This window comes from Euphorbia lathyris, chromosome 9 (assembly GCF_963576675.1).
Source record: "Euphorbia lathyris chromosome 9, ddEupLath1.1, whole genome shotgun sequence".
NCBI lineage: Eukaryota > Viridiplantae > Streptophyta > Magnoliopsida > Malpighiales > Euphorbiaceae > Euphorbia > Euphorbia lathyris.
The window spans coordinates 80,751,511-80,778,261 of record NC_088918.1 but is presented as its reverse complement, the minus strand read 5'-3'; the positions used below and the strand labels follow the sequence as shown (position 1 = coordinate 80,778,261).

At 44.2% G+C, this 26,751-nt stretch overlaps 1 long non-coding RNA gene across 3 annotated transcripts in view; it reads right to left on the bottom strand.

The window, feature by feature from the left end:
- LOC136206337 (uncharacterized) overlaps positions 1 to 22,825 on the bottom strand; it is a 34,536-nt gene extending 11,711 nt beyond the window's left edge. For 2 of the 3 annotated variants that reach the window (XR_010676251.1, XR_010676253.1), the window contains exons 1-4: positions 22,592 to 22,825; positions 22,248 to 22,380; positions 22,037 to 22,084; positions 19,860 to 19,963 (exon numbers count right to left, since the gene is read on the bottom strand). This is a non-coding gene — a long non-coding RNA (uncharacterized lncRNA). The remainder of the gene's footprint in view (positions 1 to 19,859; positions 19,964 to 22,036; positions 22,085 to 22,247; positions 22,381 to 22,591) is intronic. The other variant, XR_010676252.1, reaches the window with a different exon arrangement.
- Positions 22,826 to 26,751: the final 3,926 nt, after the last annotated feature.

Here is a 26,751-nt window from a genome sequence, read left to right as displayed (position 1 = left end):
TTTTACATCTTGGAGCAAAGGGCTTGAAAAGAGGTTTAGAGAAAGTAGCCGGAAGAGTGATGAGTCTTTGAGGAGACTTCTAGCCACTTGCGAAGATCTTCGCCTAGAGATCTGAAAGCTTGCCCAACCAACCATGGAGGTTCCTCCTAAAGATCCATCACCAATCTTTTCTCCATCACACATTGTAAAGGTAAATCCTAAACTTCCAATTTCTAAGGTTGAAGTTATGGATAGTCCTATTGCTAGGAAGAAATTGGATGTTTGTGATGTTGTTTGTGATGTTGAAGTGGATTTAGATTCTTCTTATGAATTTATTGATGATGAAATTGTGGAGGAGGATTTAGATTCATTTGTGGATGAGGAGGAAGGGATGCTTGTATGTGAGAACATGGGGGAGGTTGACTTTGTGTGTGCTAAAAATGAGAAAACCCATGTAGCAAGGAAAGCTCCTTTTGTGTTTGATAAAATGCCCCTTGAACATAACTTCATTGATATGCTTAAAGGAATTGAGGGCATTGATTTTGAGGTTGAGGAGAATGAGGAAATCACATTTTGTGTGGAGGTTGATGACTATGGAGATGGGAGAGATGTTGGTGGCTCAACCATGTTGGGTGGTTGCATGTCTTTTGAGTCAAGCGGCTTGGCACGTGAGTTAGTCGGCTTGAGCTATAGGGGGAAGCCAAGAGGAACGATAGGTCGTGGGAGAAAACAGATTGGGGACAAAAAGGGACGCAAAATGGCGTATGGTTAAGAAGAAGATGAGCTACGAAAGGAGATTGATGGAGAAGGAAACTTCAAAATTGAGCTAGTTAACGAAGATGAACTTGACTATTATGAGCGAGAGTTCCGGAAGGGAATGGAGGAAAGTGGTGATGTGGGACCAACATCCGAAGATGGGAAGTATGCATCCTTCAACGGACAACCACGGGGCATTCTACCTTTGGGAAAGATACCACGTGACATTGCATGGGATCCCAGAGGTCGTATGCTATGTCTTCCTCATAGTCGCTTGAGCTTCAAGGAAACGGATAAAGAGTACTTGGTGACGCCTCTAGTAAGAAATGAGATTCTTAGCACATGCACATTAGGAATGAACCGAGCCTTCCACTTGGTAAATTCGGAACTTGTTATTGGGCTCTTGATTGAGATGTATGTGTTGGGATATATGTTGTGTTGGTTGAGGGGACATCAACCCTATGAGGAGTCCATGAGGAGTGATTTTATGGTGAAGAGGCTGAGTTTCAAGAATGGTCGTCCGGGTGATGTAGAGAAGATGGGAGGAATTCGAGAATGGCGGGATAGTGGCCAAGTTAGTGAAGCGGCAACTCTAGAAGTCGGAAGATTGTTAACCCAAGGCGAAGAAGGAGTCAATACAAGTGTTCTTGGATCACTATGAAGTGGGTTGACAAGTGTCGTCGGGATATTCCATGTGATATCGGCAATGAGCGAAGGAAAGTTATGACCAATGTCCATGTTCGTGAGGTGGAGATCAAGGAGGTCCGAGGTTAGTCGGTTCAACATGTCGTGGGAGTGTGGAGGAGCTTCCAAGACATTGTGGAGGATTGGTTTGATCAACTTCGTCGAGATATTCCGTTCGATGTCGGTCGGAGATTGAGGCGAGCATTACGGGGGATGAGCACCGGGGGCAAGACACAAGTTGGGGTGTGGGGAGAGTTCATGAAGCGAAGGAGAAACCGACAACAATGTTGGCTCTGTTACAACAGAATTATTACTGGCCAAAAATGGAGGATGATGTTCAGGAGTATTCCAAAACCTGCCTAATTTGCCAACAAGACAAGGTGGAGAGAAGGAAAGTAACAGGGCTTTTGCAACCTCTTCCTGTACCTAGCCGGCCTTGGGACAGTGTGTTCCTGGATTTCATCACTTCATTGTCGCGGGTTGAAGATTTTGATTCTATCTTGGTGGTAGTGGATAGATTTTCGAAATATGGGACTTTTATTCTGATGGCTAAGTCTTCCTCTGCTGAAGCAACTGTTAGGGCCTTTTTCAAACATGTTAAATATTGGGGTATTCCTAAAAATATCGTTAGTGATCGAGATGAAAGATTTGTAGGCAGCTTTTGGTCAGAATTGTTCAGATTGCTCGGCTCCAGTTTGAACATGTCCACTAGCTACCACCCCCAAATTGACGGTCAAACCGAAAGATTCAACAGCATGTTGGAAGAGTACCTTCGGCATTTTGTCAACGCGAGCCAACGAAATTGGACCTCCCTATTAGATGTAGCCCAATTTTGCTTTAGTAGCCAAAAAAGCTCAGCTACTAATAAAACTCCTTTTGAAATTGTAACAGGTCAACAACCCTTAGTACCTCATTCTGTAAATATACAATACAAAGGGAAGAACCCCAAGGCCTTCCTCTTCACAAAGGAGTGGAAGCAGAATGAAGAAATTGCTAAAGCTCATTTAGAGAAGGCATCGAAAGAATGAAGAAATGGGCGGATTCAAGTCGTCGTCCGTTAGAGTTTCAAATGGGAGTCCAAGTGATGGTCAAATTGCTTCCAAAACAACTCCGCTTCTTACGCAATCGAGAGAGAAGATTTGTGAGGAAGTATGACGGTTCGGTTCCAATCATAAAGAAAGTAGGTTCAGTATCTTATAAGCTGGACCTGCCCAGTTGGATGTCGGTGCACCTGGTCTTCCATGTCAGCAATTTGAAGCCATACCATCCAGATAAGACGGACAAGAACAGAAACAAGAATACTAGACCCCCAATCACGAAGAAAGCACCGGCAAGCAGAGAAGTCGAAGAGATCTTAGCAGAAAGGATCGCCTCCACAAGCCGACGTTCGTACAAAGAATACCTCGTCAAATGGAAAGCACAAGGCGAAGAAGAAATCAGCTGGAAGAAGGAACCAGACCTCCAACCCTTCAAGCAGCAGATCAAAGACTTCGTCAAGGCTCATTCGAAGGGGATGTCGAACCTCTGAGTGGAGGAGAGTGTTAGGAGGGGGTGAGTTGGGCGAGCGTAATGGGGGGAATTGTTGTAATAATAAATTTTGTAATGAGGAGAGTGAGAGTGACTATTGTAACGGACCGCTTAGTTTTCCCCACTTCGGGCCAATTTGGATAGCCAACGGGCCCGTGGCAGCTAGCCGAGCTGTCGATCCCTGACACACGCAGAGACACTACCCCCCTATAGTGTCTCCTATACCAACTCGGGTCCGTCTTCCGGCAGACACTACGAAGCCCCGTACACCACAACTTTTTACTTTGGGGAGTTAGGCTTATCCAATGGCCACCAAACATTGCACACATCAATTGTATATCCAGAGGAGTCCAGAAGATTCTAGAAGGCACGGGAGAAGTCTTCCAATTTCGAGAATTGGCTAAGAGGATATCTCTGCCCGCAGCTGCCCGCAGATTTAGCCTCGGTTTGTGCCTACGGGCCAGGAAGCTGCCAGACTGCCCAAGCAATGCCCAGAAGGTTCCAGAAACGGCCAGCATTGTCCAAGCAGCGCCCAACAGTATCTAGAATGGTCCACACTAGTCTAATTTAGTTCTCCCTAGAACTTTCTAGATAGAAAAGCCTTGTAATCTTCTAGAACATTCTTAAGAGGCTTTGAGGCCTATAAATAGGGGTGATGGGTCATTTGTAAATCACTCTTAGAAACTCCAAGCTCTCAAGCATACTTGTAAAGCATTCTTTGTGTGCAATACATACTTGTTTATTTCCTCACACTCTTGTGCATTCTACACTTGTGACTTTAATTCGCTAAAGCAACGAAAGCTTGCTAAGGTGAATCGTGGGAGAGGCTGAACTAGCAACTCGGGGGAGAAATTTGCTAGCGCCGCACGGACGACAATTGACGAAGGAATTGTGCCCGTGACAAATGGTATCAGAGCCACAAGTTGAGCCACAAGTTTACCTACAGATTACTGAGGGTTTACTGTCGAATTGCACTATCACAGGAAGGAGTGAGGAAACTGAAGTGACCGGGGTGCAGGAGGAACAGCATCGGAAGAGCAAGAGGGGCCGATCCAGGTCGAGGGATGTCATCGTTGATATCAACGGCAGACTAGCAAAGGTAGAGTCTGCTATTGTCGATGGCCAAGAAAAATACGAGGAGGTCGAGAAGCGCCTGAGCGAGCTCGAGGGAGATGAGCTCCGGGAAGAGGTGATGACGCTCGTAAACCGGTTCGCCGCTGATGGGGAAGAACGAGACAGGACACTGGAAGCCCAGGTTGTTTCTCTTCGGCAGGAGCTAGAGAAAGCGCTTGTCGAGATGGTCACAATGAGGGAAGAGTTGACGCTATGCAGGAGGGCGCTTGCGAGTGGAGCGTCAACTTCGTCAATCTCTAGCCCGCAGCGACTAGAGGTTCCTAAACCTAAGGCATATGGTGGCGCAAGGAATTCAAAGGAGATAGATAACTTCTTGTGGAGTTTGGAGAAGTACTTTAAGGCACTTGGGTTCGTAGAAGACACTAAAATGCTTGATGCGGTGCCGTTGTATTTACAAGACTCTGCGATGGTTTGGTGGCGCATGAAAGAGCAAGAGATGCGGAGAGGTACATGCTCAATCAACACGTGGGAAGAATTTAAGAAAGCTCTCAAGGTACAATTCTATCCCGAAGCTGGAGAATTAGAGAAAAGGGCCAAGTTGAGGCATCTCAAGCAAAGGGGTAGCATTCGGGACTACATTAAAGAATTTTCCGAAATTCTGTTGGAGTTGTCGAATTACCCCCAAGACGAGGCCTACTATTTGTTTTTGAAGGGGTTGCAACCTTGGGGAAGACTGGAGATTCAACGAAGAAACGCCACAGATCTTCCCACCGCCATTTCGATTGCCGATTCGTTGGTTGAATACAACCGATCGGATAAGGGCAAGGCGAGCCACGACAAGAACTTCAAGGGTAAGAGTGTAGGAGAAGGCTCGTCCAAGACCCCTGCCGCAAAGCCTAAAGATGAGAGCAAGCACGCTCATATACCATTCAAGCCGAGGGACGAGAGACGGGACAACAGGCCAATCAAGTGTTTCTTCTGCGAAGGACCACACAAGGCAAGGGACTGTCCCAAGAAGTCGAAGCTGTCTGCCATGATTGAGGAGCGTGAACGGATGGAGAAGGAACAAGAGGTACGTATGGGTTCCCTCCAAATTCTGAACGCAATCAAGGCTAAGGTGGAAGCACCCAAGACGGAGCGTAAGGGGCGACTGTTTGTGGAAGCTAAGATCGGAGGCCGAGTGACCAAGGCACTAGTGGACACCGGTGCAACGAACAACTTCCTCGAAGTCAAAGAAGCTGAGAGGTTGGGTGTGAAGTACACCAAAGAGCGAGGATGGCTGAAGGCAGTGAATTCGGAGGCCAAGTCAATCCACGGTGTAGCCAAGGGAGTGCAAATTCAATTAGGTACGTGGACAGGCCTTGTGGATTTTTCAGTTGTGCCTATGGATGACTATCCGGTAGTGCTTGGCATTGAGTTCTTTGATCGAGTGCAAGCAATGTCGATTCCTTTTGCGGATGCAATGTGCATCCTAGAGGAAGGAAACACGTGCATGGGGCCGCTAGCACGCGAAAACTTGGGCAAGGCCAAGCAACTATCGGCCATGCAGTTATCGAAGGGGCTGAAGCGCGACGAGCCGACATTCCTTGTGGCAATCAAGGAAGAGGGAAGTGGGGACGTCATGCAGGAGATGCCTAAGGAGATTGCCAGCGTCCTTGAAGAGTTCGAGGACGTTATGCCACCAGAATTGCCTAAGCGACTTTCGCCGGAGAGGGAAGTCGATCACAGAATTGAGCTGCTGCCAGGGTCGTCGCCACCAGCGGCAGTGCCTTATAGGATGGCACCTCCGGAGCTTGCAGAATTGCGGAGGCAGCTCAAAGAGATGTTGGACACGGGGCAGGTCCAACCGTCAAAGTCACCTTATGGCGCACCAGTTCTGTTCCAGAAAAAGCATGATGGGTCGTTGTGGTTGTGCATCGACTACAGGGCGCTCAACAAAATTACGGTAAAGAATAAATATCCAATCCCTCTTATTGCTGATCTGTTTGACCAGCTCGGAGGAGCACAGTGGTTCACGAAGCTCAACTTAAGATCGGGCTACTACCAAGTGAGGGTTGCTCCAGAAGACATTCCCAAGACGGCATGTGTGACGAGGTATGGCTCTTATGAATTCTTAGTGATGCCCTTCGGACTAACCAATGCACCTGCCACATTTTGCACGTTGATGAATCAAGTGCTACGTCCGTTCTTCGATAAGTTTGTCGTAGTATATCTTGACGACATTGTGGTGTATAGCGATACCCTAAAAGATCATGTACACCACCTACGGCAATTTTTCCAAGAGCTACGGAAGCACGAATTGTATGTGAAGAAAGAGAAATGTGCCTTTGCTCAAAAGGAAATTCCATTTCTGGGGCACATTATTGGCGGGGGAAAGATTCGCATCGACAAAGCGAAAATTCAAACAATTGTCGATTGGGAGCCGCCTAAGAAGGTCACCGAGCTACGATCCTTCCTAGGCCTTGCCAATTACTATAGAAGATTTGTGAAGGGTTATTCCACAATGGCAGCCCCACTCACCGATTTATTGAAGAAGAGCCAACCGTGGAGCTGGAACGAGAAGTGCCAAGAAGCTTTTGAGAAGCTCAAGAAGGCAATGACGGAAGAACCAGTCTTGGCACTCCCCGATCACACCAAGGCATATGAAGTACACACTGATGCCTCGGATTTTGCGATTGGGGGTGTACTGATGCAAGAGGGACATCCAATTGCTTATGAGAGCCGAAAGCTCAACGAGACTGAGCGTCGCTTTACCGTCCAAGAGAAGGAGATGACGGCCGTAGTGCACTGTTTGCGCCTATGGCGACACTATTTGTTGGGGACGAAGTTCATGGTCAAGACGGACAATGTGGCCATTAGCTACTTCCTTAACCAAAGAAACTCACGCCGAAGCAGATTAGATGGGAAGCATTTTTGGCGGAGTTTGACTTTATAATGGAACACAAGCCCGGTAAAGTAAACCTTGTAGCGGACGCCCTAAGTCGCAAAGGAGAGCTGGCAGCAATCACTACGACAGATTTTCCTTTGGCGGCACAGATCATTGAGGGCATGGAGCATGATCCGTAAGCCGAAAGTTTGAAGAAGTTGGCGATGGAGGGCAAGACTCGCCGATTTTGGCTTGACGACGGATTGCTCATTACGAAGGGGAACTGGGTATATGTACCAAAGTGGCAAGGGCTAAGGAAAGCCATTATGAAAGAGTGTCATAATTCGAGATGGGCGGGACATCCAGGGGTTCATCGGACACTAGCACTCATTGAACGCACCTACTATTGGCCCCAAATGCGGGATGATGTGGAGCTATATGTGAAGACTTGCCTTGTTTGCCAGCAAGACAAGATCGAGCAGGACAAGCCCGCAGGACTTTTATAGCCCCTACCGATCCCCGAGAAGCCATGGGAAAGAATCTCCATGGATTTCATCACTTGCTTACCAAAGTCCGACGGCTGCAGCAACATTATGGTGGTCGTGAACAGATTTAGCAAATACGGGGTCTTTATACCAGCACCGACGAAGTTTAATGCTGAAGACGCCGCAAGGCTATTTTTCAGGTACGTAGTAAAATATTGGGGCATTCCAAAAACCATCGTGAGCGATAGCGACACCAGGTTCACGGGACGTTTTTGGATGGAGCTATTCAAGCTGTTGGGGTCAGATCTGAATTTCTCGACAAGCTTCCACCCGCAAACCGACGGGCAAACTGAGCGGGTGAATCACTTGTTGGAGATTTATTTGCGGCATTATGTGGGTGCTAACCAGAAAGATTGGGCAAAGTTGCTTGATATTGCCCAATTCTCTTATAACTTGCAGAAAAGCGAGTCGTTGGGGGCAAGTCCTTTCGAGATTGCTAATGGGCAACAGCCAACAACACCCCAAGACCTCGCAGTTGGCTACAAAAGTCCGAATCCCGCCGCTTTCAGATTTGCCAATGGGTGGCACGAGAAGGCAGAGTTGGCCAAAGCATCCTTAGCCAAGGCGGTCAAGAAAGCTAAGAAGTGGGCCGACAATAAGAGGCGTCACAGGGAGTTCGAGGAAGGAGACATGGTGCTGGTCAAGCTCCTTCCCCACCAAAGCCGAAGAATTGCTAAGCTACATAAGGGCTTAGTGCGGCGGTATGAAGGCCCATTTCCGATTGAGAAACGTGTGGGCAAGATGGCTTACCGAGTGCAATTGCAGACACACTTAGAGATTCATCCGGTGTTCCACGTAAGCTACTTGAAGCCCTACTACGAGGACAAGGAGGACCCTAGCAGGAACGAGTCCCAGAGGCAACCCACGGCAATCACGACTCAACATGATCGTGAAGTTGAAGAAATTCTTACTCACCAAAGGGTCAAGGCACGTGGGTTCCATCTGGGATATACGGAGTACTTCGTGAAGTGGAAGGGTCTTCCCGATAATGAGGCAAGTTGGGAATGGGACATAACCTTGTGGGACAGCCGGGACGCGGTGGAGGGGTACAACCGAGAAGCAACGGGGTCGTTGCTTGATGGAGTGGGGCAGGATGTAACGGACCGCTTAGTTTTCCCCACTCCGGGCCAATTTGGATAGCCAACGGGCCCGTGGCAGCTAGCCGAGCTGCCGATCCCTGACACACGCAGAGACACTACCCCCCTATAGTGTCTCCTATACCAACTCGGGTCCGTCTTCCGGCAGACACTACGAAGCCCCGTACACCACAACTTTTTACTTTGGGGAGTTAGGCTTATCCAATGGCCACCAAACATTGCACACATCAATTGTATATCCAGAGGAGTCCAGAAGATTCTAGAAGGCACGGGAGAAGTCTTCCAATTTCGAGAATTGGCTAAGAGGATATCTCTGCCCGCAGCTGCCCGCAGATTTAGCCTCGGTTTGTGCCTACAGGCCAGGAAGCTGCCAGACTGCCCAAGCAATGCCCAGAAGGTTCCAGAAACGGCCAGCATTGTCCAAGCAGCGCCCAACAGTATCTAGAATGGTCCACACTAGTCTAATTTAGTTCTCCCTAGAACTTTCTAGATAGAAAAGCCTTGTAATCTTCTAGAACATTCTTAAGAGGCTTGGAGGCCTATAAATAGGGGTGATGGGTCATTTGTAAATCACTCTTAGAAACTCCAAGCTCTCAAGCATACTTGTAAAGCATTCTTTGTGTGCAATACATACTTGTTTATTTCCTCACACTCTTGTGCATTCTACACTTGTGACTTTAATTCGCTAAAGCAACGAAAGCTTGCTAAGGTGAATCGTGGGAGAGGCTGAACTAGCAACATGGGGGAGAAATTTGCTAGCGCCGCACGGACGACAATTGACGAAGGAATTGTGCCCGTGACAAATGGTATCAAAGCCCATAGTGTGCTAGCTGCGCAGTTTGCCGAGCGCTCCGTTGGCCGCGGTGGCGAGTCTAAAAGTGGACCGCAAGTGGTGTGCTCGAAAGCGAGCACGAGTAGGCAGGAAACCGCAGCGAACGATTCGCCAAGCACTCTGAGTGTCGCCCGCACCCTGGAACCTCGAGTGAGACTCCGAGGACGTGGACGTGGCGAGGAGCGCCTCCGAGTCATCTCGACCTCGAGGGGGTGTCGGAAGTGGGTGTTTCACCGGACAGCGCGAGACACGAGCAGGCAGGGAATCTGCACACTGATCCGGGCACGCGAGAAGTTCGTGCACGAGGGCGTTGCACGAGTTGAGTGGGGGAGTATGTCACGACCGAAATTCGTGACGCGCAGACAGAGCGGATGCTTGCTGGTTGAACGTGAAACGTGAGACGCGGGATTAGCAATAAGGTTGAGTACGTGCTATATAGATTGCATCCTATCTTCGGAAGGGTGTACATCTTCGCGAAAACCAGCGAGCACGGAGATGGCAAGGCTAACCTCAAGGAGTTGTGTCGCAACTTGAGGTGCCGCACGGGAGTTGCCTCTGCGTGAGAACTCTGACCCCGTGACAAACTTGTCACGGGCACAATTCCTTCGTCAATTGTCGTCCGTGCGGCGCTAGCAAATTTCTCCCCCGAGTTGCTAGTTCAGCCTCTCCCACGATTCACCTTAGCAAGCTTTCGTTGCTTTAGCGAATTAAAGTCACAAGTGTAGAATGCACAAGAGTGTGAGGAAATAAACAAGTATGTATTGCACACAAAGAATGATTTACAAGTATGCTTGAGAGCTTGGAGTTTCTAAGAGTGATTTACAAATGACCCATCGCCTCTATTTATAGGCCTCCAAGCCTCTTAAGAATGTTCTAGAAGATTACAAGGCTTTTCTATCTAGAAAGTTCTAGGGAGAACTAAATTAGACTAGTGTGGACCATTCTAGATACTGTTGGGCGCTGCTTGGACAATGCTGGCCGTTTCTGGAACCTTCTGGGCATTGCTTGGGCAGTCTGGCAGCTTTCTGGCCCGTAGGCACAAACCGAGGCTAAATGTGCGGGTAGCTGCGGGCAGAGATATCCTCTTAGCCAATTCTCGAAATTGGAAGACTTCTCCCGTGCCTTCGAGAATCTTCTGGACTCCTCTGGATATACAATTGATGTGTGCAATGTTTGGTGGCCATTGGATAAGCCTAACTCCCCAAAGTAAAAAGTTGTGGTGTACGGGGCTTCGTAGTGTCTGCCGGAAGACGGACCCGAGTTGGTATAAGAGACACTATAAGGGGGTAGTGTCTCTGCGTGTGTCAGGGATCGGCAGCTCGGCTAGCTGCCACGGGCCCGTTGGCTATCCAAATTGGCCCGGAGTGGGGAAAACTAAGCGGTCTGTTACATCCTGCCCCACTCTATCAAGTAATGACCCCGTTGCTTCTCGGTTGTACCGCTCCACCGCGTCCCGGTTGTCCCACAAGGTTATGTCCCGTTCCCAACTTGCCTCATTATCGAGAAGACCCTTCCACTTCACGAAGTACTCCGTATATCCCGGATGGACCCCACGTGCCTTGACCCTTCGGTGAGTAAGAATTTCTTCAACTTCACGATCATGTTGAGTCGTGATTGCCGTGGGTTGCCTCTGGGACTCGTTCCTGCTAGGGTCCTCCTTGTCCTCGTAGTAGGGCTTCAAATAGCTTACGTGGAACACCGGATGAATCTCTAAGTGTGTCGGCAATTGCACTCGGTAAGCCATCTTGCCCACACGTTTCTCAATCGGAAATGGGCCTTCATACCGCCGCACTAAGCCCTTATGTAGCTTAGCAATTCTTCAGCTTTGGTGGGGAAGGAGCTTGACCAGCACCATCTCTCCTTCCTCGAACTCCCTGTGACGCCTCTTCTTGTCGACCCACTTCTTAGCTTTCTTGGCCGCCTTGGCTAAGGATGCTTTGGCCAACTCTGCCTTCTCGTGCCACCCCTTGGCAAATCTGAAAGCGGCGGGATTCGGACTTTTGTAGCCAACTGCGAGGTCTTGGGGTGTTGTTGGCTGTTGCCCATTGGCAATCTCAAAAGGACTTGCCCCCAACGACTCGCTTTTCTGCAAGTTATAAGAGAATTGGGCAATATCAAGCAACTTTGCCCAATCTTTCTGGTTAGCACCCACATAATGCCGCAAATAAATCTCCAACAAGTGATTCACCCGCTCAGTTTGCCCGTCGGTTTGCGGGTGGAAGCTTGTCGAGAAATTCAGATCTGACCCCAACAGCTTGAATAGCTCCATCCAAAAACGTCCCGTGAACCTGGTGTCCCTGTCGCTCACGATGGCTTTTGGAATGCCCCAATATTTTACTACGTACCTGAAAAATAGCCTTGCGGCGTCTTCAGCATTAAACTTTGTCGGTGCTGGTATAAAGACCCCGTATTTGCTAAATCTGTCCACGACCACCATGATGTTGCTGCAGCCGTCGGACTTTGGTAGGCAAGTGATGAAATCCATGGAGATGCTTTCCCATGGCTTCTCGGGGATCACTAGGGGCTGTAAAAGTCCTGCGGGCTTGTCCTGCTCGATCTTGTCTTGCTGGCAAACAAGGCAAGTCTTCACATATAGCTCCACATCATCCCGCATTTGGGGCCAATAGTAGGTGCGTTCAATGAGTGCTAGTGTCCGATGAACCCCTGGATGTCCCGCCCATCTCGAATCATAGCACTCTTTCATAATGGCTTTCCTTAGCCCTTGCCACTTTGGTACATATACCCGGTTCCCCTTCGTAATGAGCAATCCGTCGTCAAGCCAAAATCGGCGAGTCTTGCCCTCCTTCGCCAACTTCTTCAAACTTTCGGCTTGCGGATCATGCTCCATGCCCTCAATGATATGTGCCGCTAAAGGAAAATCTGTCGTAGTGATTGCTGCCAACTCTCCTTTGCGACTTAGGGCGTCCCCTACAAGGTTTACTTTACCGGGCCTGTGTTCCATTATAAAGTCAAACTCCGCCAAAAATGCTTGCCATCTAATCTGCTTCGGCGTGAGTTTCTTTTGGTTAAGGAAGTAGCTAATGGCCACATTGTCCGTCTTGACCACGAACTTCGTGCCCAACAAATAGTGTCGCCATAGGCGCAAACAGTGCACTACCATCGTCATCTCCTTCTCTTGGACGGTATAGCGGCGCTCAGTCTCGTTGAGCTTTCGGCTCTCATAAGCAATTGGATGTCCCTCTTGCATCAGTACACCCCCAATCGCAAAATCTGAGGCATCAGTGTGTACTTCATATGCCTTGGTGTGATCGGGGAGTGCCAAGACTGGTTCTTCCGTCATTGCCTTCTTGAGCTTCTCAAAAGCTTCTTGGCACTTCTCGTTCCAGCTCCACGGTTGGCTCTTCTTCAATAAATCGGTGAGTGGGGCTGCCATTGCGAAATAACCCTTCACAAATCTTCTATAGCAATTGGCAAGGCCTAGGAAGGATCGTAGCTCGGTGACCTTCTTAGGTGGCTCCCAATCGACAATTGCTTGAATTTTCGCTTTGTCCATGCGAATCTTTCCCCCGCCAACAATGTGCCCCAGAAATGGAATTTCCTTTTGAGCAAAGGCACATTTCTCTTTTTTCACATACAATTCGTGCTTCCGTAGCTCTTGGAAAACTTGTCGTAGGTGGTGTACATGATCTTTTAGGGTATCGCTACACACCACAATGTCGTCAAGATATACTACGATAAACTTGTCCAAGAACGGACGTAGCACTTGATTCATCAACGTGCAAAATGTGGCAGGTGCATTGGTTAGTCCGAAGGGCATCACTAAGAATTCATAAGAGCCATACCTCGTCACACATGCCGTCTTGGGAATGTCTTCTGGAGCAACCCTCACTTGGTAGTAGCCCGATCTTAAGTCGAGCTTCGTGAACCACTGTGCTCCTTCGAGCTGGTCAAACAGATCGGCAATAAGAGGGATTGGATATTTATTCTTTACCGTAATTTTGTTGAGCGCCCTGTAGTCGATGCACAGCCGCAACGACCCATCATGCTTTTTCTGGAACAGAACTGGTGCGCCATAAGGTGACTTTGACGGTTGGACCTGCCCCGCGTCCAACATCTCTTTGAGCTGCCTCCGCAATTCTGCAAGCTCCGGAGGTGCCATCCTATAAGGCACTGCCGCTGGTGGCGACGACCCTGGCAGCAGCTCAACGTCCAACATCTCTTTGAGCTGCCTCCGCAATTCTGCAAGCTCCGGAGGTGCCATCCTATAAGGCACTGCCGCTGGTGGCGACGACCCTGGCAGCAGCTCAATTCTGTGATCGACTTCCCTCTCCGGCGGAAGTCGCTTAAGCAATTCTGGTGGCATAACGTCCTCGAACTCTTTAAGGACGCTAGCAATCTCCTTAGGCATCTCCTGCGTGACGTCCCCACTTCCCTCTTCCTTGATTGCCACAAGGAAGCACCCAAGACGGAGCGTAAAGGGCGACTGTTCGTGGAAGCTAAGATCGGAGGCTGAGTGACCAAGGCACTAGTGGACACCGGTGTAACGAACAACTTCCTCGAAGTCAAAGAAGCTGAGAGGTTGGGTGTGAAGTACACCAAAGAGCGAGGATGGCTGAAGGCAGTGAATTCGGAGGCCAAGTCAATCCACGGTGTAGCCAAGGGAGTGCAAATTCAATTAGGTACATGGACAGGCCTTGTGGATTTTTCAGTTGTGCCTATGGATGACTATCCGGTAGTGCTTGGCATTGAGTTCTTTGATCGAGTGCAAACAATGCCGATTCCTTTTGCGGATGCAATGTGCATCCTAGAGGAAGGAAACACGTGCATGGTGCCGCTAGCACGCAAAAACTTAGGCAAGGCCAAGCAACTATCGGCCATGCAGTTAAGCGCGAAACACGAGCAGGCAGGGAATCTGCACACTGATCCTGGTGTACAAAAGGTCGTGCACGAGGACGTTGCACGAATTGAGTGGGGGAGGATGTCACGACCTGGATTCGTGACACGCGGACAAAGCGGATGCTTGCTGGTTGAACTTGAAATGTCGGGTGCGGGATTAGCATTAAGGATGAGTACGTGCTATATAGATTGCATCCTATCTTCAGAAGGGTGTACATCTAGGCACTAAACTGGTTCGGGAGCTGATCCCGCTCCCCTGATGAGCCCATGGGAGGGCGAAAACCAGTGAGCACGGAGACGACAAGGCTTACCTCAAGGACTTTGGCCCAACTTGAGGTGCCGCACGGGAGTTGCCTCTGCGTGAAAACTCTGACCCCGTGACACTATGTAATGGGGCAATGGGGGAGTGTGCCAAGGCATTTGGGGTAGTGGTGAATGAGACGTTGTAATGTTCACTGCTAGTAGGCTCAAACTTGGCATAAGAAACACTATAGGGGGGAGGGACTATCCTCCCCGGGACTTGACGCTAGGATTAGCGTAAGATACCCCTGTCTCGCCCTACTGCCAGTGTTAGGATGTCGAGGGTGTAATATTTTGTCTTTTGATAAAAGTCTCCACGCATTATTCATACACTGTGTTCCTTTCTGTATGTTGTTGCTTACTGTTATATGTGGCCGGTGTGGATTGTCTGTGTGATGTTACTGTGATGCTTGTCCCTTTTATCTAATCGATATATGGCTTGTCCCTAATCCGTATGCGTGCCTATTGCAGATATTGTAAGGTGTGACTCTTGGCTGGCTTAGCTTTCGAGGAAGAAGCAAGCGCCACACGATGTCAATTAGTTGGCCCCGTGACACCAAGCTGCACAAGGGATTAGAGTGGCGCTATGAGGGGCCATTTCCGGTGGAACGACGGGTAGGTAAGTTGGCCTATAGAATCCAATTGTCATCTCACTTGGAACTCCACCTAGTGTTCCACGTGAGCTATTTGAAGTCTTACTATAAAGATGAGGAGGACCCGAGAAGAAACGAGTCACACAGGCAACCAACAACAATTACGACTCAACACGATCACGAGGTTGCCGAGATATTGGGACATCAAAAAATCAACGCTAGGGGGGCAGCCACCCTAGCTATACCGAATATTTCATCAAGTGGAATGGACTTCCGTACAGTGAGGTGAGTTGGGAACAGGAACTTAGCTTGTGGGACAGCAAGGGCAAATTGGACATTTACCACCGAGAAGCAACGGGATCGTTGCTCGTTGGAGTGGGGGAGAATGTAATGACCGGGCCTAATTATTCCAACACAAAGCAACATTAGAAAGGCAACGGGCCCGTGGCAAGCCGGTAGCACGTTGGGGCTCTCTGGGCAGAGAGTGCCTCCCCTCTATAGTGTGTCCCCATTATGTTCCATTCACCACTAGGCCACCAATCGCGCCTAGACCATCCAACGAACAAGCCAATGGTTTAGGGACACTCTAGGGGACTATATGAGCCTATGAACCTCTTATGACACGGAGGAAATTCAGTTGGCAAGGAGAATTGGCGAGAAGCTAAGTGTACGACCCCGCAGGATTCGGCCAGCAGGGACAGCGGGCCCACGAGTGGCCAACTCAGCCAAAAAGCTTCCTAGAAGCTACCCACTCAGTCTAAACACCACCAAAGTCTCTAGAACACAGATCTTGACCTTCGGGGAAAACTTGGGGGACAAGAAGAAGACTTCATGGACAAAGAACTTATGGGCATTGAATGAGAAGACTTCAGAGTTGACTATTGCTTGGTGGAGGTTCAACCACATCACCATCCATGTTTTGTATAAGCAGGGGGATAGGCTTATTGTATCATACACATAGAATTGTACTATATTGCTGTAACGTGATTCTTTATATTAATAAGAATTATCTTCCTCACTTTGCTTGTTGTGGACACTGGAGTCGTAGCCCTGTGATGAAAATCTTTTAAAGATGATTGGAAATATGATCAGAAATGGATCACGGAAAAATCCCTCGTTAGAAAGCCAAAGTCAACCATTTTCCATTCAAAACCAAATTTCTTTAGAGCACCAAATAGAATTTTTGGATATCTTAGTGAGTCATGTCCCTCGAGAGTGCCATAACGCACTTTCCCCGGCTCAATTCAGAGATCTAACGAAGAATCTGTTGACATTTTTAGGTGAAATTCGAGATAAAATAGAAAATAACCTTAGTTCGGGTCAGTTTTAGCCTTGGGTTATTAGATGAAAAAATGTCTGTCTCGTCGAAACGAGTCCAATGGCACAAAAATCGTCGAAATCGGAGGTCGGAAAGGACGTTTTCTTAATGTAAAACGTATGTGAAAGGGATTGGAGGAAGAATGCCACGTGTCGGCGCGTGAAAGGTTCACGCCAACCACACGCTGACACATGGCAGCGCGCGTCAGGGATGACGTCAGCCCTGCACCATGCTCCTTTGCCCTTTTGCTTTCGGCGGAACCTTTTAAAAAGGTTGATAAATTACTCTTTAAACCCTGCCTCATTTTCCTTTTCCAAATTTAACCCTAAACCCTAATATTTCTCTATAAATAGCAGCTCTTTCACAGCTTTTAGGGGACGAAAATAAGGACAAAAATTGCACTAAAAATAGCCGCAACTCTGTCTCTACCATCCGACTAAAACCCAGCCATTTGGATATTAATTTCGTGTTCTATTATTTGTGATTTTTCCAATCATCCCACAACCTAGGTAAAGGTTTCTGATTGACAAATCATGTCTACTATTTAATATTTGGTACTGTAAAATATTGATTATTCATCCCTTTTCTTATTTGATTTTTCTTTGTTGATTTTTATTGTCAATAGGTTGTCAAATATATTTTCTGTATATATTTGATCCCTAAAATCGATTTAATTTAACCCTAAAACAATGATTTACCAGTTAAATCATTTGTTTTGAGCCTTTTTTTATTTATTCCAATCAATCTACTCTTCTAATACTTTTATTTTTGAATCTGATATCAATAACATTACAAGTTAATATTATTGATCTAATTAATTCTTTTTGTTCATAACAATGATTTGGGATAAACGAATCAACTCGAGATAAATTTTATCTCACGATCGTTCAGACACCAATAGTTATAATAAAACTTTCTTTTCTATTTCTTTGATTTCTAACCTAATAATTTTTTATTTATTCATTTTAGTCCCTAATTTAGAACTTCTTGTTTTATTCGTTCTAATCCCTAATTTAGAACTTTTCGTTTTATTCACTCTAGTCCCTAATTTAGAACTTTTACTTTTATTCATTCTAGTCTCTATTTTGGAACTTTATATTTTATTCACTTTGATCCTTAATTTAAAGTTTTCCACTTTCTTTCAATTAGACCCTTAAATAAACTTTTTAAGTTTATTCAATTTAGTCCTTTGTCCATTTTTACACCATAACTAATTGTACAACTATGTTATTTGCTTCTAATCTTTTATTTTGGTTGATATGAGTATGGAGAAACATTATTTTGGTGCGGATTGAAGACCCGGGAATGCCCGGATGTAATTGTATTTAATTTTGTACATATTTCATTGCTTTTAGGGTTGTAATATTTTGTTTATTTTCTTTTGTATACAATTGTGCAATATGACATGAAACAAAAATGATTTTTTCCAAACAAATCACATTCAAAACGAATTTAAAAAGCTTAAAATAGTTATTAATAGTCTGATTGTATTTAGAAATGCTAAGTAGAAGGCCGGTGGGTTCACCGGGCGATTTTGGGGGTGCTTAATATTTCCTTTCGATGAGATATTAACCTTCCCCAAGCGTACCTAACTTCCCGAACCCACTTGCTTCCCGCAAGGAATCTCAGTAACATTCTCGGACCTAAATTCCGGGTGGCGACTCTTTCTCCGACACCGGCCCTACCGAGCTAGTCGTTTTCTCTAGTGGACCTCGAGTCCAAACAGCACCGTAGTAGTCATGGCGGACCTCCCGCGGGTGAAAGCCTGTCGAGGTAGGCTTCGTCTACACTTGTCTTTGCTTATTTGCTATAATTTATCCTTGTTCCAAAATCATTTCGCTGCTATAATATGTCCTTGTTCCAAAATCATTACGTTGTGCAGTTTAATCTTGCTTTGTCATAACATTTAGAAAGGTTCGAGTCAGGCTGAGTAGCAATCAGAGATAGAATTGTTAGTGTCGCACGGGGTTCAATTGTCGAGAGAATTGTGCCCATGATAGTTGGTATCAAAGCCAGTTTACTAACGAACCGACAGATTTAGCAACAGAATCAAATACATCCAGCCAACTGAAGATGTCTGGAACCAGTGAAGAAGGAAACATGACTATGGTTCAAGCCGAACCCAATGGAGCAAAGAAGACCAGGAGAGATGATCTCAGTCCCGAGATATCCTTGCCGATGTCAATATTAGGTTGGACAAAATGGAGTTGTCCTTAGCCGAAGGCCTGGAGAAGTTCGAGGAGACAGAGCAACGACTCGACGAACTCGATGTATATGAGTTCCAAGGAGAAGTGCTTGCTGCCGTGGACAAGGTCGCTGCAGACACCGAGGAACTAACCCAAACGTTGGAGGCCAAAGTTGTTTCCCTACGTCAAGAAGTAGACAGAATTCTTACTGAATTAGTCACAACCCACACCGCTCTTGGCGACACAAAGAACGAACTGCCGGTATGTAAACTTGTCATCGCCAATGGTGTTTCATCTTCGTCGTTTTTGGGTACACAGAGAATAGATGTTCCGAAGCCAAAGCCTTACAGGGGAGCCAGAAGCGCCAAGGATATAGATAATTTCTTATGGTGCTTGGAAAAATATTTTCGCGCACTTGGCATCACGGAGGATGCTCGGAGGATAAATGTTGTACCGCTCTACCTCAACGAGACGGCCATGGTATGGTGGCGCCGAAAAGAGCAAGAGGTCTAGAGGGGGACTTGCACCATTGACACTTGGGACGAGTTTCAGAAGGAGCTACAGACCCAGTTTTACCCAAAATCTCGGGAGCTTGAGAAGAGAGTGAGGCTCGGACACCTAAAGCAACGAGGTTCGATCTGAGACTATATCAAAGAGTTTTCGGATATTCTTTTGGAGCTGTCGAACTATCCACAAGACAAGTCCTACTACCTTTTCATCGAAGGATTGCAAAATGGGGTCAGAGTGGAGATCTGACGACGTGGCGAAAAAGAATATAAAATTATTTAATATAGAAAAATACGTATATTTGTAACATATATCTTTAAAAATTGTGCAAATATCAACATTTCAACAACAATATCATTGGAACAAACTTAAAAATGAATTATAATAAAGGAAAAAAATAAATTCACAATTAAAAATGCTTTTTTCATTGTCACTTAGGCGGTCTAGGCGGTGCCAAGGCGGTCTAGGCGGTACCAAGGCGGCCTAAGCGGAGCCCAAGCGGATGAAAATCGCCTAGGAGTCAATAAAACGCCTAGAGGGACTAATCGTAGCAAATCGGGACGAATTCTCGATTTCGAGCGTCTAGATGAGACCTAGGCGGCCTTCGTTTCTAACAGAGTTTATATCACATTTTGAAAGTGAAAATGAGTAAAATTAAATGGCGGCCATAATTTACACACCATAGCCATATGTGAGAATGCAAAAGCAAAACCTCCACAACAAATATTTAAAATTTACCATTTTTTGTGATGAGTCGTAATCTGCATTGCTTTCTCCATAAGAATACAATGGAACATCTATTGAATTATTATCTCCATTTGAAGAACCATCATGTTGACTTCCTGAAACAACCATTGGAATAAATTAATTTAGTTTGGAAATTGATGATTGAGTTTCAAACCAAAGAAAGAAATTCAAGTTCGTTTAACATGAGATACAGCAGGAATGACCAATTTCTCAACATTTAAAGAGCCTAGACCAGTTTCGATTGCAGTTAGAATTAGCAGCCGGCACATTCCTTAAAAATTTCAATACAATCCACCTATAAAGGGCGGCCCGGTGCATTACGCGTCCCCACTAAGCCAGGGTCCGGAGAGGGGTCCCACCACAAGGGTGTACTGGGGCAAGCCTTCCCTTGCCAATTTTTTTGGCAAGAGGCCGCTCCTAAGACTCGAACCCGTGACCTTCGGTCACATGACAACAACGTTTTACCGTTGCACCAAATGGAAGCAGAACCTGACACTTAAATGGAAACGAACATAAGGGGAAATGTTATTTAAAAAAAATATAGTCAGGAAATGATATTGAAAACGAAAAAGAAATGGAAATGAACACTAAATGCGGAAACACGAGTGAAGAGTTTCCATTCAACACTAAATGGGGCTTGTCTCAAAATGGTCACTGAACTTCAATTCGTCTCAACAAGTCATCCAATTTTGGTTTTTGTTTCAATAAAATCACTCCGGTGACTTCAGAACAAAAAAAAGGAGTACCGAAATTGTGATTAAATTTAATTACATACAATTACTTGGGGTCTCTTTTTTGCAGATAATAGAATGGAGCAGGTAACTGATTTCGGCACTTGGTTTGCGGGGCTGCTCAATTCCTCTCATCCTTTAATCTCTTCAATAGCAGTCATTACATGGCACATTTGGAAATACCGTAATCAGGTGGTCTGGGAGAAGAAGTACAGCCTCCCTGGTTCGGTCTACACACAGCAACAACTGAGGAAAAGGTTTGGAAAGAGGCCCGTATTCGACATAGAGCATCCCCCTCCAGAACCTAATACTGATGCTGGAAAATGGAAAAAACCAGTACAAGGCTTTCTGGTTTGTAACGTGGATGCGGGCGTCCGCCCTGAAGCAGCGTTCTGCTCGGTCGGAATGCTAATTCGGGATCACAACGGGAACTGCATCAGGGCTAGAAATGCAGGACTTTCAGATACTATCGATCCAACGTTGGCAGAGGCGATGGCAATAAGGGAAGCTCTAAGCTGGATCAAGCACCTCAACCTCACCAATATTTCCGTTCAGTCTAATTGCCTCAACGTAGTCAAAGCCATTCAACAACAAGAGTTTAATTTTTCTTACTTATCAGATATCATTCAAGCTTGTTGTTCTATTTTACGAGATTTGAATTCCATTTCAATCTCTTTTATTAAACGATCAGCGAATCTGGCAGTCCATTCTTTAGCAAAAGCTGTTAGTTCTAGGTCTGATTGGGGTGAGTGGGCATGTCCACCACCGTTCCTTAGCGATGTTATTCTTTCAGATTTAAGTCAATAAATTTCATTCTTTTATTCAAAAAAAAAAAAAAAAATCCACGATCAACAAAAGTTACTGATTGGAATAATTTGTGAGTGAAATTTGCAAAACAAATACAATAGTTAACACTAAAATAAACATAGTAGTCAAATCCGAACACAAATAATCAAACACATTGAAAACCAGTTAATATAAGAGTCATTCCAGTAATCCTTTTCATGTGAAGTCACATGCGTGACTTTATTGAAACAAAAATCAAAATTGGATGACTTTATCGAGACAAATGAAAGTTGAGCCACCAACACTGCATTTAACCCCAATGTTGCCTCTTCCTTTTTTTTCTCAACAAGTTAAACCCTGACTCGATATTCCTCTAAGCAACATCTAAACCCAATCACAAGAACCAAACAAAGCAACATTCATCCAAAGAAACATTCATCATACCCACGGGAGCTAAAAAGTTATCAGAACAACGATCAAAAAAGTTCATGTTCCAAAATAGAGGCATCAACAGCAATAAACCAAGTTTATAAGAACATGGATTCCGATGTATAATAATACTTTCCTCTACCAAAATTTATAATAACCTTTCATAAACCCACACGACCACATTTAACAAATTGTTAGTGCAGGAATAATCAAATACCATACCTTTAAACAATGAACTTTAATTTCCCCAATGTTCTTGCAGCACTTTCTCTGCATTACAGAACCACAAAAATTGAAACCGATTCAATCAATCGATTAAGATTGATTAGCGCATTGTAATTGAAGTGAAGCTTTCATGAGATAATCAATGGCAATGATGCAATTTCAGTTTAAAAAGCTAAAATCCGATTAAGATAAAAGGAAAGACGATTACTCTTGAGATCGGAAACGGTTTCCGAGGTGGAGACCGTGGTGGTGAAGTGAGTTCCGATGCTGGTGTCTATTAAGACTGTATTGGACTCTGGTGTTCCATCGGAAGCCTTTTTCCCCATTAACGAGAGCTGTTACTGCACGAATAATCAAATCCCATACCTTGAAACCATGAATTTTAATTTCCCCAATGTTCTTGCAACACAAAACCACAAAAATTGAATCCAGTTCATTCAATCCATAAACGATTAAAATTGATTAAGCTTTCATGAGATAATCAATGGCAATGATGCTATTTGAATTTAAAAAGCTAAAATCCGATTAAGATAAGGATAGACAGACAATTACTGTTAAGATCGGAAACGGTTTCAGAGGGGGAGACGGTGCTGATGAAGTGAGTTCCGATGCTGGTGTCTATGAAGACTGTATTGGAGTCTGGTGTTCCATCGGAGGCCTTTTTCTCCATTAATGAGAGCTGTTACTGATAATGGGGTTTTAGGTACCTGACATTGATTATGGGGTGTAGCAAAGAAGCAATGGGCTCTCTGATCAAAAAGAAAAGACGAAGAAGCAGTGAGCTATTTGAATGAGTGGGGACTAAACTCCTTTTTAATCCATACAGGTATAAATATATCATTAACATGTAAAATTAGATCTCACAATTTCGTGTTCAAATCGTGTTCCTGTTGAAAAGAGTAAACCTAAACTCAACTCAAAAACTTTTGTGTCATAATCGTGTTAACATATTTGGGTCAGTGTCGATTCTATGTCGTGTTTTTGGGTTATACATATATATTAATGATAAGTTTTAAAAATATAAGAAGATATTATATTAGCTTAATACATTAACAACTCCCTAAACTTGTCCATAATAGTAGATTGGTTCTCTGAACTTTGCAAGTATGTCACCAGCTTCCTAAACTTGCTTATTTCGTATCACCAGCTCCCTAAACGTGTCCATAAGAATTGATTAGCTCCTTGAACTTTACAAGTGTCTTACCAGGTCCCTAAACTTGCTTATTTCGTAACAACTAAATACAAAATCATAATACTAACTCGGATTAAGGTGTAAAAATACCCATAACGTTTTGGGTCATGAGTATTTTTACTTCTAACATCTAAAATGGTGCAATTTTACCCTTAATATTAGTAGTCGATTTGAACTGATAATTAAGAGCAGTTTTATCCTTAACGTTTAAACTGATACAATTTCACCCCTAACATCGGCAGCAAGATACTAATTTATCCCTAACATTGACAAGTAGAGTCAATTTGAGAAATAATTCATCAAATTATCTTCTCATCATTTATACTTCATGTGTGCGTCATTCTATCGCTCATTAGTAACATGTCACAAACATATAAATAGAAGTGAAAAAAATTAAAATTAAACAAAAAAATTAAACAAGCTTCTCCAATCCTATTATTAATTCATAGAAAATGTAAAATATTTTTTCTAGAACCAACTTATATGCAACTGATGTAGAATAAAATATAAAATATATGTATTTTATAATGATGTGTGAAATTGATCTAACATGTCTACGTTATAAATTAAATTGCTTTTGATTATCAACATTACGAATAAAATTGTATCTTTTTTAATTGGAATTAAGAGTGAAGGTACCAGGACAGTGAATCCCAACTAGGTTAGCACCCCCTGCAGCACTGAAACCTCGGACCTGCTTTATTAAAAATGAAAAAGAAAAAACATACAAAGAGAGAGAGTGTTGGTCCCTTGTAAGGTTGCAAGTATAGTTCCAAGGGGGGGTTAGGAACTATTTAAACTTTTTCGCAATTAGGGCAGACTTCTTTTTCTAAGGAAAAAGGTTTTAACAGCGGTGCTGAGTAAACAGCAAGATACTGGCTTAGTCAACTGGTGACTAGGTCAGTTTCTTAGCTTGAGTCAGGAGATAGTACTTAGAGTCTATTCCTGAGCTCAGATGTTCAACGCGCACAACTCAACTTGACCTCTTTACTTGGTCAGTTTTTGGTTATTTTAAGCAAGCAATATATATAAGGAGTTAAAGGTAAGAAATACTTTACTCAGCAGATTTATCCAGGTTCGGCTTCTTCTAAGCCTACGTCCTGTCCCCGGAACACGTTCCGAGATTTCGAATCCTCTACTGAGCTCTTTAAAGGTAGAGCCTCAAACCTTTTACAATCTTAGCAACTGAGTATAACAAGAGTACCTTCCTCTATACCTCTACTCAATCCTAATCTCACGCTGAGTACTATAACCGAGTACTCAGCCTCTCCTTTCTAATCTCTAGAAATGATAAGTGTTTGTCCTATACAAAGATTTGCTAAGACACTTTAGACGATTGAAATAATCACTCTAGACTTTTACACAAATGTATGAATTGTAGTGTAAGATTTGCTTTGCTTCTTTGCTTGCAGAACTTGTATAGAAATTTGGTCAGCGTAATGGCTTGATCAAGTTCTGTGTTGAGTGAAGCTTCTGATGGCACTATTTATAGAGACGTCTTGAGGCATCGGTCATTTCGAATTTCGAAATAACTGTTGGAGGGAAACGGCTTTCTGTCATTGTCATCCTGATTTGCTCAGAGCTCTCGACCAATCAGATTTGTGTATCTTCTGTCCTCGGTCAGCTCAGCAGACTGTCTCTCCTTTTATGGTAAAGTCAACTGGACAACATACTGTGTCGTCTGAACTTTACCCGAAGGGGAAATACTTTGTCTGGAAGTTTTCCTTGGGCAGCTGTTGTCTTGTACGTTTGTCGAATCTATTCAGCATCTTCATCTTGAAGTTATTCCCGAAGGTATTCTAGATCCTTCTTTTGCTGAGTTGCGTTTTGTTCAAAACGGCAACGTCTTGACAAACGTGGGCCGAGTTGTACTGAGTTGTTTGACTTGGGCCTTGACTTCTGTATTGGGCTTGGGCCTTTTAATTCTTGTGTCTTATAAATAATTTTAACTCAACATTGAACAAACACATTAGTAGAATAAATCAAAGCATTTAAACTTAGTGTGTTTAGAATATGTATTTTAATTATACTTAAACAATTTTGTCAAATCAAAATTTATGTGGAAAGGTGTTTCAACAAACTCCCCCATTTTGATGTTGGCAAAACTATTCAGCGAGGAACTCAATATGAGCTCCCCCATGATAGTTGACCTTTTATAACTTGGCAAACTCCCCCGTAAGGGTTGAGCTACTGACTTAGTTTTACTCTAAACATTTAAGGTTTAATCGAGTAAGTCTAAGGTCAGTTTTCAGATAGGTCAGCTAATTCAGCATATTCTATTTACTCAGTATTAAGCGGAAGGTTTAATCATATAGAGTGCACTAAGTAAGTTGTTGTTCAATAAGTTCTTAACAGTTAATGTTTTATAAACACATAGGTCAATGTCAAACATGTTATCAGCATTTGATTTAGTCAATAAGTTTTATAAGTTTTAAACATAGCTGATATAAGTTTTAAACATAGCTTATATAACAGTTAATGTTTTATAAACACATAGGTCAATGTCAAACATGTTATCAGCATTTGATTTAGTCAATAAGTTTTATAAGTTTTAAACATAGCTTATATATGTACACAGTAACATATATTAACATATATCATAACTCAAGAATAGGAATAAAAGATGCAGATATGATATATAGATAGTAGTCAGTGTTTACACAACAAAACTAATAGATAAGGCACATAGATTACATCTGACTTAGTCTATACTGAGCTAGCCTATCTATTTCTTTTTCTTGTGTTGCGACTGACTTTGCTCATGCTGAGCTCTGGCTGCTTGTTCTTTCTCCCCCGTTTTGTCAGCATCAGGAGGAGGAAGTCTGAAAGCATCAGTTAAGGCAGTGATAAGTGTCCAATTCAACGTTCAAATGTCCACTTTAATGCTAGGTTATTTAATTAATTTGGTGTTATTTTGGGTATTATTGCTTGTTTTGGTTTGATTTGCCTCCACATGACTCAAATGATTAAAAGGAGCAGAATTGGACTTAATTAAAGCAAATTTGGACTAAAAGGGAATTTGGAGCTGATTTAGAGGAGCTGAAACGAAAATGGAGTTAGTCTTGCCCAAGACTAAGGATTTCGGGAATTGCAGATTCCAGAATTGATCAGGACTCTCCCTTATTCTATCAAGAATGAACCTGGACAGTTGGGAATGACTAAGCATGCACGAAATTAGGAGATATCACAGATTAGAAAAGATTTGTGATTAGGAAAAAGATTATTTTGTTAGCTAATTTTTAGGAGAGGCTTTTCTCTACAAAAAGCCTCATTTACGTTCTTAGAATAAGTTCTTTTTAGGCTTTATTTTTTCAGTATCATTTTTGTTCTCTTTTTGAAACAGAAACATGTGTTCTTCCATGGCTATTCGTAGCTAAACTTCTATATTCGGTTAAGGGTTAATCCAAAGGAGGTTTTTCTTCATTATCGTGAGATTGTTGTGCTTTAATTATTCTTATTAATCTACCGTTTATTTGTTCATTGCATTTAGGGATTTATTCTCGATTGATTATTCAATCTT